Source organism: Heliangelus exortis, chromosome 3, assembly GCF_036169615.1.
Source record: "Heliangelus exortis chromosome 3, bHelExo1.hap1, whole genome shotgun sequence".
In the NCBI taxonomy this organism is placed as follows: domain Eukaryota; kingdom Metazoa; phylum Chordata; class Aves; order Apodiformes; family Trochilidae; genus Heliangelus; species Heliangelus exortis.
Window position 1 is genome coordinate 3,975,897 of NC_092424.1, and position 20,748 is coordinate 3,996,644.

Here is a 20,748-nt window from a genome sequence, read left to right on the forward strand (position 1 = left end):
TGTGTTTCTTGAAACAGATCCTTGGAGGACTTTCAAAGGCAGGGGTAGGTCAGATGTATCCAATCAGTAAGGGCCTGTGACAGCAGGCGAGGGCCCTGAGGGGCAGGGAGGGGAATCTTCCCAGAACATCTTCCCTGAACTTCACTGAGGTCACCCCGTGGGTTCGAGCGTGGAGAGTTCACGGTGGGGTTTTGGTGGAGATTTCTTTGAGCAGGGCTCAGGTGGGCAGCGTGGGGATGGAGGGTGGTGTGGGTTATGCTGTGGTCGTGGCAGTGTGTGGGGGTTCCTCTTGCTGTTGTCACCCCCACCCATGCATCCAACTGTGTGGCTCTGCGTGCAGTTACAACGTGGGACTGGTGGCACAAAACCTATTTCTGGCTTTTTAAAGTTCCTGTCTTTGCTTGTAGCTGTTTTGTCAAAGTGTCTTCTTCCCAGATTTGCAGCCTGACTTCTCCATAGCCACACTCTGTATCATCTGGGAAGGCTTCACCTCTCATAGCCTATCCCACCTCTTTCAGGAGATCTCCAAACCAGGTTTATTCCCTACAGGCTACAAGTCCAGGACCCTGCCTTGGTTCCCAGTGCCACTAAGAGAGCAGCCCTTGATACTTGACCCTAGGTACAAAACTTGCTCTAAATCTTGGATCTTTGGGACAGCTGTCATTGCAAAGCAAGAACAGTCCAAACTTACCCTCTGAGAGCTACTCACATGCAGGGGTTTGAAATGTGACTGAGGGTGTTTCACAACACCCTTGTACACACCACCACTGCTACAGGGGCTGGTAACATACAGGAGCAGAGAGAGGATTTTTGTAAAGTCCTAAATGAGAACTAACGAGGGGGAAGGGGTTAGGGGGTGGGATGGAGCTCCCAGGAAGCACTGCTTTCCACTATTGCTATGGGTGATCTCCAGGGTGCTCATTTTCCAAGCTGGAAAAAGGGAAAAATAAGACATCCCTACTGACTTCTGAAGGATGCTGAGGTGAAGTATGAAAGAACTTTGCCTTCTGGAGTGCAGATTGGGCTGAAAACCACATTAGGAACAAAACCACCCATGTTTGCCATCTATGTCCTGATTATCTGATCCTCATCAAGAGCCAAATATTGATTAAAAAACACTGGCCAGGAGGTTCCTCTTTCCTGTTGGTAAGAAGTCCTCATGTGCCCATGCACAGGGATGTGCCAGAGCTGTCAGTGGGGTTTCTTTACCAGTGATATTAATTTTGCAGCAGCTGCCAGTGACATAGGAAGTACTCCAGATGTTGGGTGTTTATGAGGTGATTTATGAACAGGAGAAGGATCACAGCAGCTACCTATGGTATTGGTGAGTATACAGAGGAGAACATCTGCCTCCAGCTTTGGCCCCTGCTGATGCTCCACACTTCCCAGCTGTCTGTCAGTGGTAGGGAGGAGGAGGAATCGAAGTGCAGGAGCCCTTGAGGAAAGGATGAACAAGGTTTTGCATTTTAGATGGGCTTTAGGTTAGAAAAATAATAAACCCCAAACATTTTAATAGAAAGATCAGCTCTAGCATTGGTAATTTAGCCAGACAGCAATGGGATGAGGAGAGACTCAGGGAATGTTTGATGTAAAATCAAGGTCGTTCCCTGAAAATCAGAGGCAGACGTGGAGAGAGGTATGTGAGCCATTAAAGTGAAAGGAAACCCTAGAAGGCTGCTCCACCAGCTGCCAAAGACACCAGGCTCTCTGTCTGTGCATGCTGGAGCCCACTCTCCTCCACATTTGGCAGGGCAGCAGATGCCACATCGTGGTCCCATCAGAGGAGGAGAAACCCTGAGGAGAAACCAGAAGTGATCTAGGGACAGGCTTAAAAAATTCCATTCTACTGATTCATCTCATGTGGGAGAGGGGGTTCAAAGGGAAAGGGTTTGGCTGAGGAGCCCAGGGAACTGAAGCCCTCTGCTCAATTGTTGAGCAGACGTGGTGAGACCAGCCCTGCTCTGCCTCCTTCTCCTTCTCCTTCTCCTTCTCCTTCTCCTTCTCCTTCTCCTTCTCCTTCTCCTTCTCCTTCTCCTTCTCCTTCTCCTTCTCCTTCTCCTTCTCCTTCTCCTTCTCCTTCTCCTTCTCCTCCTTCTCCTTCTCCTTCTCCTTCTCCTCCTTCTCCTTCTCCTTCTCCTCCTTCTCCTTCTCCTTCTCCTTCTCCTTCTCCTTCTCCTGCTCCTTCTCCTTCTTCTTCTCCTTCTCCTTCTCCTTCTCCTTCTTCTCCTTCTCCTTCTTCCCTCTCCAGAAGGAAGAAGCTCCTCTCTCCTCAGGCATGGCCAGGCAGAATCCATGGATTCTGGTGAAATCTCCAGTGGTGTGGGAAGTGGCACACAGTGGTTCTTCCTGGGAGCAGCAGGGAGCTGCAGAGATTGGCCAACTCTTTAGGGATGAGTGTCCATCTCTGGAGGAGCCTGAAAGCTCTGCTTCTTCTCACTTTTTTCTGCCTAGGCTGCAACTGAGGGGCCCTGAAGTCTACAGCCAGTTTTCTGCTGGCTTCACTGGATGCTGTTGCTTACTTATCCTTGCAACCTCTTGCTGCAGCATCATCCTTCACTGAGCTTTCTGCTCTTGACTCCCAACAGCTGGAAACTGGGAAACTCCAGCTCGATGCCTCCATCCATCCTTCCCACCACCTCTCTCCCAGCACCCATCTCTGCCCTGGCCAGTGAGTGACAGGCTCCTGATGAGGACAAAGCAGATGCTCAGGAGCACCCAGCAGACACATTGGTTTCTCCCTCAGCTCAGGCATTTCACATGTGCAGGAGCACAGGTTTCATTTTCTGGTGCATCAGTGCTGGAAATCCTCTCTCCTTTCATTCCCTCAGGACTTGAATAAAAATCTTTGCTTTGCAGGTAAACAGAGCCCTGCACACAATCCTGACCTCTGCACAGTCCAAGTCAACATCTCCTTTTGAATCAGTATTTTTTTATTTCAGAGAAGACAAAAAAACCAATCCAGAATCCCTCAGAGCTGATTTCAAGGCCCCCAAGGCAGCTGCAGAACTGGAGGCAGCTCAGCAGCAGCATGAGCTCAGATGTAATGAGCTCACCCAACATGTTTGTCTTGGCTGTCACCCACCTGACGTGGGCTTGCACCAGCTGGCACCAATGTGACAAGTGGCTGCAGGGATCACCCCTTGCTGTCCCCAGATCCAAAGCTGCACAATCAGCACCAGGATTGCTGGCTCTGGGTGCTGCTGGGGACTCTGCTGCCTGCCACTGTCCCCTGGAACACCGTGTGGTGTGACAGGACAGCAGACTGTCACCCTGTTCTAGCAACACGTGTGGCCACCAGGTCCTGAGCAGTTGGGGTGGAATAAGGGTTCTTCCAGATCAGGAAAACCAAAGCCACGAGTGAATGGTTGGAGTGTGGGAGGAATGGCTTTCAGCCACCACACAGCTGAGGTGCTCCTGGCACGCTGAGCATGTCACTGGGTGTTGTAAAGGATGGGGAGATGCTCCACACCAGCTGGCACCATGCAAACATTGCCTCTGGAGACTTCTGGCTGGATCAGAACTTTCAGTACCCAGGGACAGGAGGCAGGAAGGTGGGAGGTAGGGAAGGCACCGTACTTCTTCCCAAGTTCTCCATGTGTCCCCTCGTGTCACTGTGTGTGCCCACACGTGCCATGGCCACTGCCTGCCTGAAACCTCAGGCTGTCTCCTCCATCAGGAGCAGTCTTCCAGGAGCAGGGACAGGATATTTCAAGAAGCTCCAGGATTCTTCCTCTTTGTACTTGGTCATCTAAACAACAGCTCTGATTAAAACCAGGAGCTCTTGTATGCTCAGCCACATGTGGAGATCAGCCCAGCTTTTTGGTCAGCATCACAAAAATTAAGATACTTTGAGCATCTGCTTTTTTTGTTTTGTTCTTTTTTTAATTTTGGATGAGTCCCTCTGAGATTGGACCAATTTCCTGACAGGTCAGCACAACTAGATGCCTTAAAGCTTTCTAAAGATCAATTCTTTTAGTAGATGAGGGCTCAGAAAACCACTGGGGATGTTCAGTCAGCATCCGCCCTTTATGGGAAGAGGAGAGGGTAGAAGGGGAGAGGCCGTGGTTCTGATTTGTTTGGCTCAGTGCTCAGGCTCAACAGAGTTTTGCCTCATGCTGAAGCCACGTGATTTGTGTAGCTGTGACACAAAATCATAAATCAATCCAGTTGGGGTAGGAAAGTTCACGAACCCTTCTTGAACTTTTGGACGAACCTGGGTTGAGTTTTGAGCTCATAAGGAAATCCGAAACCAGGCAGGCTTCAGAAGGATTTGTGTTTCATTGCAAAGCTTTTGTAGAGCTACACTAAACAGGCAGTGACCAGGAAAACACTGGGGTTTGTTAAGAAAAAAGGTGCTTGGATGAGAGCAAAGCTGACTTCATAAAATAGTCCTACTGCAGTCAGTGAAAAATTATTATTTTTAAAACAATTTTTGTGCAGCACTGTCAGGAGTTACTTCCATATCACTGAATTGTCCAGCCCTAAGACACCTGCTGGGAAAATCCTCCTTCCTTTTCCATCAGAGTTTGTAGATTTTCAGAGTGGTTTCAAACCTCCCAGTTTTAAACCTATTACAATCTGCTGATCTGTTTGAACATTCCTGATTTTTTTTTTTTTTTTTTTTTTTTTTTTTTTTTTTTGTAGGCATGGAAGTTTCCTAAACACACCTGAATGCAAAGTTTGCAAAAAATTTCAAAGAGCATCTTAATTTATCAGGCAGCTCAAAAATCTTCTGCATCCCTCCCTTGGAGCTGAATGGAAAAATTAACCCAGAAAGGGTTTCCTTGTAAGGTTCATCATTGCATTTCAGGCTAAAAGGGGTCCAGTTCTCCTGCTGCATCTTCCAAGAGAGTGAACTTCTTCAGCTGATTGGTTTGAGTGCAGATTTAAAATCACCTTTGCAGTGAAGTTTATTGCAAGTGAGTGTGGGCCAATAATCAGGAGATTTTCAGATAACAAGATTCTAGGTTCTTTTATTTTTTTTTCTTTGTCCCCTTCTGTTTGAACCTTCTGGTTTCATATTTGCAACTTCTTCCCAATGCACAGGAGTCAGAAAGCTGAGATCCTTCAGGCTCTGGAGCCAATTTATAAAAGCAATAAAAAAAGCCACAGCTCTTCAGAAAAAAACTCAAATTTGGCATTTGTGTCTCCAGATGACCAAACGAGCCTCTGGCTCCTCTGAGCTTTGTTTTTCACTCGTTCACAGTACAAGCCAGTAGAAGCTGTACTTCATCTGTTAGACTTTACAATTTACATTTAAAATTTACATTTAAATACATATTGGGTACTAAGAAAATGTTATAGTTCTCCAGCTCAACGTTCATGTTGAATTTAGAATGACTTTTGCTGTTAGGATAAACTGAACCTGAAGCTGCTCCCAAATTAACAAAGAAAGAAAAGGAAAGCATGGGATTTTGGGGATTTTAAAGGGCAGAGATACACAACAAATACAGAAGTTTAAGCAGCACTTTGTAGAGGTCTGTGTCCCTCACAAAGCAAACTCTGTGGATGGAAACAACTGATCTGCATGGAAAAATACCACGAAACTTCAGTGTTCCCCTTATTGACAAGGAGATGGTGATGATTTAGAGGAAAGGGCTCAAAAAAGGGAGGACAGTGAAGTGCCTTACTCAGGAAGGAATAACACAATGCTCTGATTCCAGGCAGTGAATTTTATTTGGCCTGGGCAGAATTCAATTTGGAAGTTTAAGGGAATAACGAGCTGAAAATCTTTTAGCTATGTACAGCTGTCCCAACAAAACCAATGAGTGGGGCCAACTTGGGTGTCCAGGGAGATGAATACACCTTGTTCAGGCTGATGGGGGACTGGAACCCCAGCACCAAGAGCAGCATCTCAGGGTGAGCTGGGCCTTCCTGGACTGTCTGTGCATTCCTGAAAATCTTCCCTTCCATCAATGAGTCCTGTGGGCCCCCTTCTGACCTCTGCCCTGTGCGTGTAAGTCCTGAGGGTCCAAGGAAAATCACACTGGGTTTATAGACTTACAGGCAAGTTTGGAAACTGTTTTGTGGGTTTCAAATATGTCTCAAGGAAAGGAACTGTTTTACTCTGTGTGTTAGGGCAGTGGATTCAAGTCTGTTTGCCAGAGGGACCCTAGGAGTAAGGCTGGGGAAGAAGGCAGAGGAACAGGGCTAGGGTTGATGGATAATCAGAAATACACCATCACCCCAGGAAGGGACAGGTAACACAAATACTTAATGTCAGGACATGAGGAACCAAGAAAGCCTGGAGGAAAAAAAAGTGATAGACAGAGGATATTACAGTGAGATCTTACAAAAACTTTCATTTTCAGGCCAAGCAAGTTGCAAATTGTTGGGAGTGCTGTGGAGTCAGAGTCAGGACATCTACCAGAAAGCACCATGGGCATGGTGTCACCTGCTGGCACCTGATCTGGTCAGTGTGGGCCCCAGATTGCCATAACTCTCTGTGACCTGCAGCCCCAATGCCACCTTAAAAACTGTGCATCAAAATATCTGAAAGCCAGCAAAGCACTGGGGATTTGATGGTGTCCTCAAGAAAATTTTGCAAGGGCTCCCACAATGCCAGAGGTGTCACAGAATGAGTCACAGAAGGGTTGAAGTTGGAGGAAACCTCTTGAAGTCATCTTGTCCAACTCCCAGGACCATGTTCAGATGGCATTTCCAAAGATGGAGATGCCGCTACCTCCCTGATCAACATGAAAATCAGAGTTATAATACAGATTTCCTGCCTGCTGTGTTCCTGTGCTCACTTTGATCTTGGACAAGCTCTCCATGTAAGAGATCAGCACTTGTTCCAAGCAGGGCCAAAGCAGGTGGCTTGTGGGACTCCTCTTTCATCCCAAAAATCCCATACTCTGGAGTGTTTCAGCACAGCAGCCTGGCTTGGAACTGACACTGTAATTCACCAATTTCCAGACCTGAAATCTTCCAAGTGGAGGCAATAATTTAATTTCCTTGAATGCATGAAGGAGTCAGAGCTCTGCTTGCAGCATTCAGGTGAGCTTCTCCATTACAGCAGCTGGATAAGAAGGACCATTTCCAAGGTGCTTCCACTGGGAAGAGTTTAACATGGAGGAAATTGATCCCAGGAAGGGTTATTTATTTGCCTGAGTAAAATCTTAGTGGAGAGTAAACACCCATTTGTGCTACAACTTAAAACAGCAGCAGCAGGAACGAGCTGAAGGCAAATACTGAATTTCATAATTGGAGATTTTCTGCCCCTGAAAATTCAGAGTCCTGCCCACAAAGGATTTTCTGAATGTGTGTGTGTGTGGTCTGAGGCTCTCTGTTATATGCTGTGATTTTCCCCACCTCCCTACAGAGATAAGTAGGTAGGAGGCAGCTGTTTGGATAAGTCAGCAGCAGGAGATAAGATTATAACAAAGCCATTGGTCTGAGGAGGAAAGTTTCTACACTGCATGGGGGGATTTTATCAGGGGTCTACAAATTGTATTTGTTTCATTTCAAGGGCTTAACCCAGCTCATCCTCAAAGCAAAACGCCTTCATCCTTCCTGTCATCTTCCAAGATAGAGGAAGTGGTGAGGTGTGGGTGTGTTCCCCATCACTGGATATCTCCTTGCAGCAGAGCCTGGAAAGAGGGTCATTAATCAGCATTTTGGGTTGCCTTTCCTTGTTTCCCCCTGTTTCTTGTTCCTTTGGCAAAAGAGCCTCTGTTTCCTCCTTTGCTCTGTCTAAAAAAATTGCAGAATTCAGAGATGGGATGAAACAAGTCTGCCTGAAATATATATACCCTAAAAAGCCTGCAGGGCCCTGGGCAGGCACCACGTTGGTAATCCAGCCAAGGCTTGCAGATGCTTTGCTCTCAGTCTCCTCTGAAGGGGAGAAACTTTTGGCATGGCTGTGTTAACTCATAGGAAAAGGTGAATCAAGAGAAATAATGTCAAAAAACTGATTGATGAGAGAAATCTCTTAACTGGGCCTCCCAAATGCTGGAGATGTGGATGAAGGGATTGGCTCAGTAAACTCAGAGAATTTACTGATCACCTTTCTGCAGCTGGTGCCTTCTTGTCTGATCTCTAGTGGCTTGCACCAGCACGTTCTGCACCAGAGGTGGGTGAAGGAAGGTCTGGAAATCCCACGTGCTGCTGGATGTGTGAAATTACCATGTCTTGAGAGTTCAAAGCCCTGTTGTGAGGACAGTTTCTGCCCCAGAAGAATTTCTATTGTATAGAGACAAGACACACAAAGAATGGAAGAAAAAAGGGCTCATTATTTTCCTACTTATTGACCAAGAGAACCGAAGAAGCTGAGGAACTTAGGAGGTGTTCCTAATGTACTTCACATGTGCCCCCCAGCCAGCCTTCCAGCCAGCTCCTTAACTTGTGCTGGGACACAGGCTCTTCATCTGCCACCAGGATGGTCACATACAAAGTCCTTCAGGAACACTACTACATGTGAAATCCTCAGCCTGTTCAAGTCCACATGACACCTCAAGTGTAGGTGGGCTGTTTTAATCTGATTTAACCAGGCTAAAGAGGAATTGGGTAGCATAGCAACCTCCTTCCCACCTAAATGATAGGTCAGTGTTTAACCAGGGTGTGATCTGACAAAGTCCCATGCTCACAGTTTGCTGAAAACCATCTGTGAAAAGAGCTATGCCAAGTGAAACTGACCCAACACTAAATGCAGAGTTTGTGAGCAAGAAGTAAATGAAATAATAAAAAAAGCTGGGGAAATGTCTAGACCACTTAGATGGATTTATGTATTTAAGAAAGAGTTGGCTCAATGTATTCACTAACAGCTCACCAACCACAGAAGAAAATATTTGAAATCTTTTGCTTGATATGGGGTTTGGATGGGAATGAAGAGATGAAACAAAGAGAGCATCTCATTAAAAACCATGGTCTCAAGCCCTGAACAGCCCAGTAATAGCCTATAAACTGCTTTAAAATTTTTAAAAACATTTCTGCCTGAGATTTACTCATGCCTATGAGACATGTAATGAAAAAGATGATTTATAACACAATCCTTAGACACACAACCTTTCTGCTAGAAAACAGTCCTTGTTTGTGTGGTGCTGGGAGAAGCATTTGAGTTGTGGTTTTAACTATAAGGGAGTGAGAGGTTGGTGCAGTTAAAAACCTTTCAACATCATTATTTTGTTTTTCTAGCAAAAGGTCACTAAAGACACACTCAACAAAGGTGGGAGAAGAGACTCTTCCTGCAGTTGATGGCTCTCAGGCTCTCCAGCAGGCACTTGCTGGTGAAGAGGAACAATTCTCTTAACTTGCTCAAGTGGAGCCTGCACCAACACCAAGGCAAATGGCCTGCAGCCCCCTGGCAGCCACCACACCAGATTCACTGACACACCAAGGCTTTGTCCCTGCACTTTGGATGAGAAAGTGGTGGTGATTTGTCCTACCAAGCCAGAGGGGACTACATAGGACTACCTGCAGGGTAGAGATGAGATCTGGGAGCCCCACCAGAGTGTGGGAGTGGGAAAAAAGGCAGTGAGGGAATGCCAGGACACTTGTGAGCTCCATGGCTTTCCTACTCACTGTCTCTTCCCCTTTGGGATGGCAAGGCTGGGCCTCCCTGGACATACTTGCAGAGTCCTCACTCAGTGACTGACTCATTTTAACCAGGAAAACTACAGTGCAGAAATCTCCTGGGAGAAGGGAGTGCTGAGGGTTCTGGTTGCAGTCCATATGACCCTCCATGGGACCTGATGCAGAATAGGTATATAGGTACACGTGCACACAGATCTAAAACTGCTCACAGATGAAGTGTCAAGGAGTGATTTCTGTGTTTACAAGCAGTGTGCTGGGAGTGTGGGGTAGGTACAGATTAGTTTCAAAAAGAGGGAAGTTCTTGCTTTTAGCTCACCTTTTTTTTTTTTTTTTGCATTCATGACTATCTGTTATTATGAATGGCAGCTTCATAGTTCTGAATGGGCTTTAGCCAAGCAGCTCTGGGTTTAGATGTCAATATCTTAAATTATTAAGCACAGAGATTGTGGTGTTTTTACCTCCTGTAGCTACTGAGCATCTATTAGTTCCTGTTGAAATAAGCACAACACTGCTATTAATTTCAGTAAGGTCAAGGCTGGGCCCACTATGGACAGAGATACATTAAGGCCTTTATGTGCAGTCCAGCCCTTCCCAAACTGGCCTGATGTTCTTGATGTTGGTTCCTCCTGGCTGCTGTTAATCAATTAATATGTGAATTTGCAGGCTCAAATGGAGATGGGATATTAATATAGACTGTGCACTGTTTCCCTCCAGGAATTCATGTAAAAGCTGTCATTAACATAATGCATATACATGAGTCCAACAGAAAGCTATTAACTTATGTATTCATCCAAGCAGACTCAGTAAGTGCTTTACCATCAATGCTCTTGCTGCACTTGAAATTAAATCTGTGTGTCAAGGTTAGTGCTTCCTGGACTGAGAAACTGAACCAGAACACTACCAGATGTTAGCAATATGTGTGTGTGGGAGAGGAAGATCACACCTGAATCTATGCAGTATTTGGAGCCTGGAGCTCATCATCTAGGGAAAAAACCACTTTTAATGAGAGCAAACTGAGTATTCCCTACTGATGCCTTTCCTCCTGATACACCCAGATGGACTTTCTGACATGCAGCAGTAGTTAAAACCAGTCTGACCTTGGGCATTCACAGATGGGACAAAAATTACTGCTCCCTGTCCCTCAGACAACTCTCTGTTTGGAGGTGAGGTTCTTTAAACCATGTTCAAGAAAGCTGGTTTAAGTTTGCCTTAGTTTCCAAAGGCATACTGTCTTCTGAATTAAAAACAAACAAAAAAAAAAGCCACAAACAATTATAAGCTGTTTCTCAAAATGATTAATTAATAATCACAAAATGATGTTTAAGGTCTATTCCAACCCAAACCATTCTGTGATTCTGTGATTCTATGATTAAGAGAGTAGGTAAGTGATGTCAGGGAAGTGCAGGCTACAAACACTGCTGGAGTTTAAACACTTTAAACACAGCTTTAAACACAGCCTGCTCAGATCTGAGATCAGACTTCCAGGTGTAAGGGAGAAACCTCCATCCAGAAGAGCTCCCAGGACTTCCTCAGTGGCAGAAATTCACCCGTGGTATCTGAGGGAGCCTGCAGAGGAATCAAGGAAATAATCATATTTGTAAAAGGTCCAAGGAGGGGGAAATGCTAAAATGCTATGTGAGAGCTGGGAATTGGCAAAGCTGACTGTTGTTTAAGAAAATCAAATAGACTCATGAGGCAATCTGGGAAGCAACACAGGCAGTGAGCTGGACAGCTGCTCTCAGGAAAAGGCTTGGGAGCCATTTCAAGGGATGTGGGAAGAGAACAGTGACCAAACCCTTGCTTGATTAGAGGAAGCCAGCACAGGCTGAGGCACAGGAGGGTCATGTCATGCTTAACTACTCTTCAGGAATTCTTTGAAGATACCACTGCCACAACAGATAAGGGCAATTTAGTGGGTAGCAGAATATTTTGATTTTCCAGAAGCATCTGACAGATTTCCATACAGGAGATTAATGGCTTTTGTACAAAGACATTAAAGGGAAGATAAAGCAGTGATTGGGATGGAAAAATAGTTTAAAAATAGGAGACAAAGGTTGACAAAGGATGGAAGGAAGCATTTCTGTTTCTAAAGCTGACACCACTTCTATTTATAGTGGACCAAAGGTTATTTATGTTGAAACCAGAGGTAGTTTGGCACTGAAATCAACTTTACAGGAAGAAAAGGAAACTGGGTGGTGTCCTGCTTTGATTTATCTACCTGTTGAAGCAGTCTAGAACTGGGGTGGTGAGTTGCAGGCACCACCTGAGTTGCAGGCAGAGAGTGGCTGGAAGTGCTGGAAATGGGACAGTGCTGGAAGTGGGACACCTTGGGGCAAGATCCCCCCCCACCCATGCAGAGTGGACTGGAGGGGTCTTAGCAAAGGCACTGTCACTGTCACCAGGCAGTGTGAGTGTTGCCACCCAAACCCCTTGGGACAAAAGTATTTCCACACAAAGTGTTATGGGGAGACCTGTGAGAAAGACTGAAAGAATCTGTTTGAAGAAGGGGCTTCCCATCCAATGCTGCATGAGGTGTCTGGAACACTGCACAGCAGCATCCTTGGTGTGGACCTGCAGCAGGATCAGGCCTCCTCCCTGTTGGGAATGTTTTAGCTCTGGGGCCTGGTGGGCAAAGTGGCAGTGCTGGCCCTAAGGTGAGATCTCCTCAAGAACATCCAGATCAGAAAATGTTTAGGAGAGACTCTGGGGCTGCAGGTCTCCCCAAACCTTGTGCATGCATTTGTTCAGTGATGGTAACTTCCCAAATTCTATTTTCTGGTCCTAAAATAGAATGAGGGCTCAGCCTCCAGACACCTCTTGTTAGAGTACTCATTACCAGGCAGAACAGAGAGTAGCCCCAAGTTACATCCTGAGGTACCAGGGCATTGTAAATGGTTAGAGGGGGTGAAGGGTGAGGAGCAGGGGAAAGCTGAGGCTCTGGGTCCATCAGGCCCAAAACTCAGGACTCAAAGGAAACAGGACTTGATCTGAAGTGTCTGAACTCTTCCCTTGTCACTCCAGCCAACTCTTGGTGGGTATCACATCCCCATGTCAAGCTCTGGAGCTGATACACTTTGGCACTGGGAGTTAAAGGAAAACTTCTGAACAAGCACCTGATGACAAAGAAAGCCACAACCAACGTGCCAGAGGAAACTTGCAGCTGAGTTAGCACCACATGAAGGTTTTTGTCCTGGTCCTGCTCTCACTAATGCCAGGGTGGGTCAGGCATAGTTCTCTGTAATTGTTGAACAGGTTAATGAGGTGAAATCCCAGCAGTTCAAAAGTGACTCGTGTCATCAAGGTCAGGAAGTCATCCTGTTCATTCCTCACCCCTTTTTTTCAAGTGAGATTGTGGGCTCTGAAGTTGTGTGTCCCTTTCCTCTTGGGTAGAAGTATCTTTCATGTCACCTGATGCTCTCCTGCTTTGACAGATACTTTCTTGGTCAGATTCACAGATTTAGGCCTATGTAAGAGATCCTAAAACAGTTCAAGTCATCCTCACTGAGCATCTCTATATTTGCACTCGAGTTACGTTATCTGTTGGATACAGGGCACAACAGACTGAAGAAAATTTTTGCCACAAGCCTTTTTTTCCTAGTCCTAAAGGAAGCACTGTGCAAACCAGAAAAGTGCTCAGAAGATTTTGCCTGAATAATCTTGCTATTCCTTTTCAGTTTTGTCTCCTGCACTTGACCCTGGCTTTCAGAATGGGGGGAAAAAAAAAGCAGGAAAATGTATATCATGTTGGAATGCCTGAGGGGAAACCAAGCAGCCTTTGAAACATGTTTTAAAATATAGCTTCCTACCTGTAGTCTTTGTTTTTTCTGGAAGTGGCTGGAATCCTTGATGGCACTTGAGTTCTTAAAAACTCCTTTAAAAACTTACTCAATGAAAGTAAATCAAGATAAGGAATACATATGGTAACAATACTGTCTCCTGCTTGGTTTCAACTTGTTCCAGCTGTTTGCACGACTGGGAATTGCAGGGCTGGGAACACTGTGTCCATAACCATGTTACTGGAAGTGACAGACAGGCCACTTGGGCAGCCCCTACATCTGTGTGAGCAGGTAAAGGAGCTGATAAGGTAGCAGTCAGCTTGTGGCAATCAAAAGAGTTCCTTTGGTATAGCAGAGGAAAAATCTAGCTCCTCAAACTCCTTGAGGCTGCCATAAGAAAAGGTCATGATCAGCAAACAAAAAGAAAATAATATCTGGATGTTCAAAGTCCGTCTGAAGTTTTATTTCTCTGCCAGAAAAGCCAGCACTAAAGTTTAAGATAACACTTGGAGGGAAACAGATGTACTTGGGTGGTTTGTTTGAAGTAGCTTCTCATATCTCATATCCTGATTTTTTAAAATCTTTCTCTTGGTTGAGCATTTAATGTGATAACCCCTTAGAGCAGAGCTATCCTTAGTGATGCACAGACAGGGACCTCAAGGGAGATGCACTTTAAGCTCCTGCTTGTCTTAAAAAATCTGTATACCTGAATATATGTGTAGGAACTTAAATACATTATGTTGAATTCCTTATTTCATAATGTTGAGCCCTTACAGAATGTTTTCCTTTGTTGCTGGATCTCTACAAGATGTGGTATCTTATAGTTTAGTTCTTTACTTTCTTTAGTCTATAAGACAGATATGTCTGGTCCCATGTAGTGCTTGTGAATACACAGGCAATATAAGCAATAACCAGAAATTAAAGAAATCAAAGAAATTAAAGAAATGTCTGAGAATAAGACTGTGCTCTCTGATTTCTCTGCAGGTCAGTCCTCAGGGAAGGAGGCACTCAGATGTGCCAGGTGCTTTCAGCAGCAGAGCAGAATGTTTGGCATCCAAGGTTATCACCTGCTGTATGTCTTCCTGGGATTGCCCAGGTATGAAATACTATATTTAAACATGCCTTTAAACACCCCCACCCACCACTCCATACTTCCTATCTCACAAGTCTTTCAGGCTTCAATAAAGTTTAAACCAAGGTTAACCCTGATTACTGAAATTAATTGTGAGCCTAGCAGAAGCATGGGTGGAGAATTTTGGTGTTATTAACCCAGGAGGCAGCACACAGCTCAGCTAACAGCCCATGGCTGTACTCTGACACCTAAATTTCACAGTTTTCTCCTGCAAAGTAGGAAATACTCTTTCCAGAGCCCCTCTTTCCAACACCCTCACATTGCTGCAGCATCTTAGACCCTAATCCTTGCAATCTGGCACTGCTGCAATATGGATACTCTGTTGGATCCTCAGGATTTTCATTCCTCTCTGGGCACAAGAGCTGCATTCACACCAAAATTATCACACTTAAAAAATACAGTTTTAAAAAGTATTGCCAAAAAATGCAATTAAATAAAACTATTGCAAATATTTTAAAATGCCCTTGTAATTCTCCTGCAAATTTCTCATGGTAGAGGAAATAAATAAAACAAATATTTGAATGTGAAGAAAACTTAGGAAGGTTGAGATTTTTTGTATGTGCCACTGGGTATTGAGGATTGTGGAAGGAGACTTGCATCAATTAATATTTTTCAAGGAAAAAAGAATTAAGCGTATTGCAATCTAGCTGAAAAAATACAGCTTAGGCAAAGGGTTATGAAGAGCTCTATTAGGCACAGGTGACAGCAGGCAATGAATGTTCATCAATGAATGTAAAATGTTGTAAGTGAAGCAAGGTCTCCATCTTCTTTGAGAAAAGGGGTCTCCAAGCTGCCTGGCAGAGGAGATGGGCACTAAATGGTGCACAGCAGCACACAGCCCTGTTCCTCACACCTTGGCCATCATTTAGCCAGGGAGCAGTTGCCAGAGCTGCCTTATTAACTCATTTCAAGAGTAAAATCTGATTAGATGTAAAACCCAATCAGTAAAATTGAAACCATTCAGGTTTTCCACGTGGCAGTAAGCAAACCCTTGAGTTGGAGAGTTATCATCTGAAGAACACTGCAGCTGGCTGTCTTTTTCTTGGCTCCACTTCTTCCCACCTCCCATGCCAGGAGCAGGGTGAGAACCTTCCCTGGAGCTTGCCTGGGCACTGCTGCAGCAAGGTCTGATATATGGACAGGTTTTGTCTGCAGCCACCATGAGGTGTCCCAGGTAATCCCTGAAGGCTTTTGGCCATGGTCTGGTGCCACCTAAGTCAGCAAGAAGATTCCCACTGGTTCAGGCTATGGCCTGGTGGAAGCAACCAGAAAGGCTGAGAAGATGAGGTCTGTTCATTGATGAGAGCAATCTACCAGGTAATTGGCATAAAAGAGTTTACCAAAAAAGCCAAGCAAATTTTCCAGAGCTCTCCTGTGGGGCAGCTCTTTCCCCAGCTTGTCTCATAAAAACAGAGCAGCTGCACTGCTACATTTATCCAGTAAACCAACAGCTTGAAAGCTTCTTTCCAAATAGACAACTGTGTTTATCAGTACAAGATACTAGTTAAAAGCACTCTGTGCTGATGATTTCCTCATTTCTTTGTTTTGTTTATTATAATTTCTCCTCTGTACACCAAATAAAACTGACATGATGGTTATTAAGAGTCAGATTATTTTGTTTAATGTGACTGGGGTAACCAACACAACACAGCAACAAAGCAGAGACTGTAAAGGGAGTGGAGGTTGCTTCATGTTACAAAGCAGACCTGCATGAATTTATGTGGGTAGTTTCCTGGGAACTCATCCCAAGAGGACCTGGATGTCACCAACCCCTAGCACTGCAATGCTGAAGTTTCAGAGTCAGTTCCCAGAGGGTAAAATCTTCACCCCCAGATTAGGCTCTTAGCAGGGGGAGAAGGAGGATACAAAATGGGAGACCCCAACTCAATATACAGTATTACAAATGGTCACCTTCAAAGAAAATGAGCCCACAGAACTGTCCATTTAGGCAGCAGAAATAGAGACCACAGCATTGGTGAACACTTCAGATATAAAAATAAATGTTTACAAATTGTTTTCTTATCAAGAGAAGTGGATCAACCCCATCCTTTTGAAAAAGCAATGAGGGGAATTATGACAAAGATACTCAGTTAAATTTTTGACATCATTAAAGGGCTAAAATATATAAGCCTTTTCCAGAAATCTAGTTATCAGCTCATGCTAACAGCCTGAAGAAAAATAATTCATAGGATTTTTATTCTATGGGGAATACCCCGGGGCAGGGTGTATTGGTTTGTTAATAAGCAGTAGAAGCCAAGAATCAGAAGGCTGAGTTTTAAAATTCCCCTTTCTGATTAATCAGGACATTTTGTTAATTACATGCTATGCAAAAAACATGAGCTTGGATGTAGAGATAATAAAGACCTTCCCACCACATATTTATCCTCTACAAAAAAGGAAGCATGAAGAGCTGCCAGTACTGAATCTCAGCCTAATTTGAGTATTGCAGTGCTGCCAAAGGCAACAGTGTGAAAATCTGCAAGGCCCAGCTTCATCCCTGGTGTTGTTCTGCTCACTCTGGAAGACTGGGATAAGAGCTGGGATAAGTTTGTCTTGCTAGGGATAAACAAACCAAGGTATTCGAGCTGCCTGCCAAGAGCAGGGAGCAGCAGAGCACTCTTGGGAGAAGGGAGAAGACACCACTGCCAATGGTGCCTTTCACCCAGACCCAGCACCCGAGTTTGTAATGTTCTCTGTTTCTTCCATGCAGAAGTCCAAGCTGTTCCCACAGCTCCAAACACAGCTTTGGGATGGCTTCCAACCTTAGCACCAGCTGGCTGCATTTCCCCACCTGCCAAACCTGAATAAGAACTTCTGTGACCAACCAGGAGCCCTAAAGGAGTATGAGAACATGGCAAATGTGCTGATACTTCCCCTGCATACACTCTTTTCCCAGATAGGACTTTGCATTTAGTGGTCCTCAATGGGTTTTTAAAGAAAAAAACCTCTTGTTGGAAACACAGGACTTCCAATGTTTTCTGTTGTCTAAGAGTAGATTTAGGCTGGATCTTAGGAAAAAGTTCTTTACCATTAGGGCAGTGGAGCAATGGAAGAGGTTGCCCAGGGAGGTGGTTGAGGTCTCATCCCTGGAGATATTCCCCTTGAGGAGGCTCTGAGCAACCTGATCTGGCTGAGGGTGTCCCTGCTGACTGCAGGGGGTTGGACTGGATGTCCTTTGAGGGTCCCTTCCAACCCAAATTATTCTATAATTCCTTGCAGAGTGCTGAGGTTCCTGCCTGAGGGTCCCAGCTCAATGCAAGATGCCAGTTTTATCCTTTCTCCAGGTTTCATGGAGATTTAAGCTCTTGTTCTCACAGGTGTTCATTCATGTATTTGACTGCCTGACCTTTCTGGTTGTTTCCTAACAACCTTTCCCTGTTGCCTCCCTGGGATAAGCAGGGAACTACCTGGGACCAAGCCTCAGAGACACACTGCACCAAAACACATCCAGAGTTTTTTGGATAATCTAACTACAGAGGCAGTGAAGGGCTCAGTGAATTCAGGTTGAGCAGACTTGCTGGCAGAAGCTGGCAAATGCTTCCAGCCTTGAAGTTGCCCATCCCAGATTCCAACCAGAGCCCAGCTAAATTGATCTGTGCATTTCTGATGTCCCTGTCACACAGCAAGGAGACATCAAACCTTTCCAACATGTCTCTGCTGTGTTCTGGGGTGAGCTTGGAAATGGCAGAGCTAGGACAGGGCTGGAGCAGAGCTGCAAACATGTCTTGTTTGTGGTGTTCTGTGTTTTGCAGGGTGCCCAGCTGGTTAATTTGTTCTGCTGCTGTAGGAGTCCCTGGCAGACAAGCAGCAGGAGCAGGCAGGCTTAGCTGAAGGGAAGCCAGATCTGGGACAAGTCAATAGGCTGGTGTTAATTGTGGTGATCTCCATCTGAGTTTCTCAGCACCATTAAAATACACGTGTTGCTCTTTATCTGGCTGCCATCTTGTTGTTTAAAGAAAGCGAGTGAAAAAGGCCAAAGTGTGTGGGAAAGAAAACAGAGCTAATTTCAGACATTTGGTATGAGAGACAGCTCTGTATTCAGCTAACTTCATCTGGGGGCTGCTGGGAGTTTGGGTAAAGCTGACTCAGATTTGAATGAAGAAATTTGGAGAAAGAAATGTGCAAGAGAAGTGCAAGAGAAATGTAGGCTGAATTTCAGGCCCTAATCTTCAAGTGTGAGGGAATTTTTGAAATTAAAGAAATCGAAAAGAACTGAAGGTCCTGCTATTTCCAGCATCTGCATGGAAATAAGACAACCTACCAGGGAAGGTATTTCTTCCCCTTGCCCTGCTCAGGTTTGTAACCACCCCAGAGTAAAAGCTCAGGGAGCTCAGCTCAAAAAAAGTCACCCTAGAGTCAAAACTCAGCTTGCATGTGTATGGTGGATGCTTAAGGTCACAGTGATGTGGAAAGAGACAGAGGGGTCCTCATTTGGGTTCAGCTCAGCTGGTGGTTAGGAGATCCACACTGCCTTGCATCAGGACACAACCTCTGTGATCAGTGCTTGCAGTGTAAAAGGGACCCAGTAGGAGGAATTTAGGTCACTGTCACCTAGAGGAAGATATCACCTGAAGAACACATCCTCCTCCATCAGGAGCTCATCTTCTATCAGATGATTTCTTTCTCCAAGACCTTGATTTCAGGTCTGAAAGGAAAGGTGGACCTGCACACAAGGAGGCAGGTGCCAGCTCTAGATGTCTGTGCCACTCAGGCAATTACCTGACAAACAGAAACCAGATCTCCACATTTCAAAGCTCATTTGCATTGCTCCTGAGATACTGTTGGAAAAGGTGCAATTAGGTTGAAGCTGACAAGATTCAAGCACAGGGAATAAAAAAAAGGGGAGAACAACAAGCAAACACCCAGGCAAGTGGCAGTTCTGGCACAAGCAGAGAGCAGGCAGTGGGGCTTTAGCAGCCAGGAGGGAGGCACAGAGCTGCTCCCCTCTCAGTCAGTGAAGAGGGGATGCTCCCAGCTTGAGGCACTGGAGTGTTGCTGGCAGACTCTGTGGGAGGCTTCATCTGGCAGTGGAGCTGCTACATCCCCAATCCAAGCTGCCATCCCCCCTTGGCAGCTTGAGCCAGGCTGCATGTGTGGCTCAGCTCATCCTCTGCTGCTTGCAGGGTGCAGCTTCTGCTTGTCATGGATGATGCCCAGGGATTCAGGAGGTGTATCATAGAATCCTAGAATTGGCTGGGTTGGAAGGGACCTCAGAGCTCATCAAGTCCAACCCTTGATCCACTCCCGCTGCAGTTCCCAGCCCATGGCACTGAGTGCCACATCCAGGCTCTTTTGAAATATCTCCAGGGATGGAGAATCCACCCCTTCCCTGGGCAGCCCATTCCAATGGCTGAGCACCCTCTCCCTAAAGAAATTCTTTCTAATGTCCAACCTAAACCTCCCCTGGCACAACTTGAGACCTCTTGTGCCCTCTTGTCTTGCTGATATCTGCCTGGGAAAAGAGCCCAACCCCCCCTGGCTCCAACCTCCTTTCAGGGAGTTGTAGAGAGTGATGAGGTCTCCCCTGAGCCTCCTCTTCTCCAGCCTCAACACCCCCAGCTCCCTCAGCCTCTCCTCATAGGATCTGTGCTCCAGTCCTTTCACCAGCCCAGTTGTCCTCCTTTGGGCCCCTCCTTTGTAGCCCTCCCCTCAGCAGATACATTCTTGTTCTGAACAGGAGGGTTGTCATTCCAGGACCATGTGCCAGCTCAGCAGTCACCACAAGAAACAGCCCTGCAGATCAGGCAGCTAGGATGTACCTCTGACTGACCTAGGTTATGTGGGCAAGGTGCCAAAATCTCTGACTGTCTCTCTTCAAAAGTATGAAAACTACATGAGAATCTACTCAAAGTGGATGCCATACTTGCTATTTAAGACTAAAACCACTACAGTAAAATCACCTGTTCAACATTCGACAATAAGAAGACTCGGAGTTATTTTCCACTTGTCAAATTCAAACTTGTGAAGAGAAAAAAAATGCAGCTTTGTCTTGCAAGCCACACTTCTGCTCTGTGGTAAAAGGATTTCCATAATTAAATGATTAAAGCATTTTAATCTTTGCTGGAGATTGTTCAATTGGCATGGAAAAATGCATTCCCTCCTTCCTTTTTTTTTTTTTCCCTTTAGCACCACTCTGACAGGGGTTATGGGTGTCTGAGCAGCTCACCTGAGAGCTGATCCTGTACTGGCCAAACATTTTAGCAGGCTGGTAATAAAAAGCACTCCTGTTTCCATCCTCTGGGCAGGATGGGGCTGGGGCAGCCCTGAGAGCTCTGCCCTGCTGCCCCAGGGCAAGCCCAAGGCTTGTCT

At 45.5% G+C, this 20,748-nt stretch overlaps 1 long non-coding RNA gene across 2 annotated transcripts in view; it reads right to left on the reverse strand.

Annotated features, from left to right (window-relative positions):
• LOC139793966 (uncharacterized) overlaps window positions 1-20,748 on the reverse strand; it is a 92,873-nt gene that overhangs the window by 49,184 nt on the left and 22,941 nt on the right. Inside the window, exon 3 of one of the 2 annotated variants that reach the window (XR_011724891.1) lies at window positions 5,655-6,244. The exons of the other annotated variant lie outside the window; for it this stretch is intronic. This is a non-coding gene — a long non-coding RNA (uncharacterized lncRNA). Of the gene's footprint in view, window positions 1-5,654; window positions 6,245-20,748 lie in introns of those variants that run through there. 2 annotated transcript variants of the gene reach the window in all.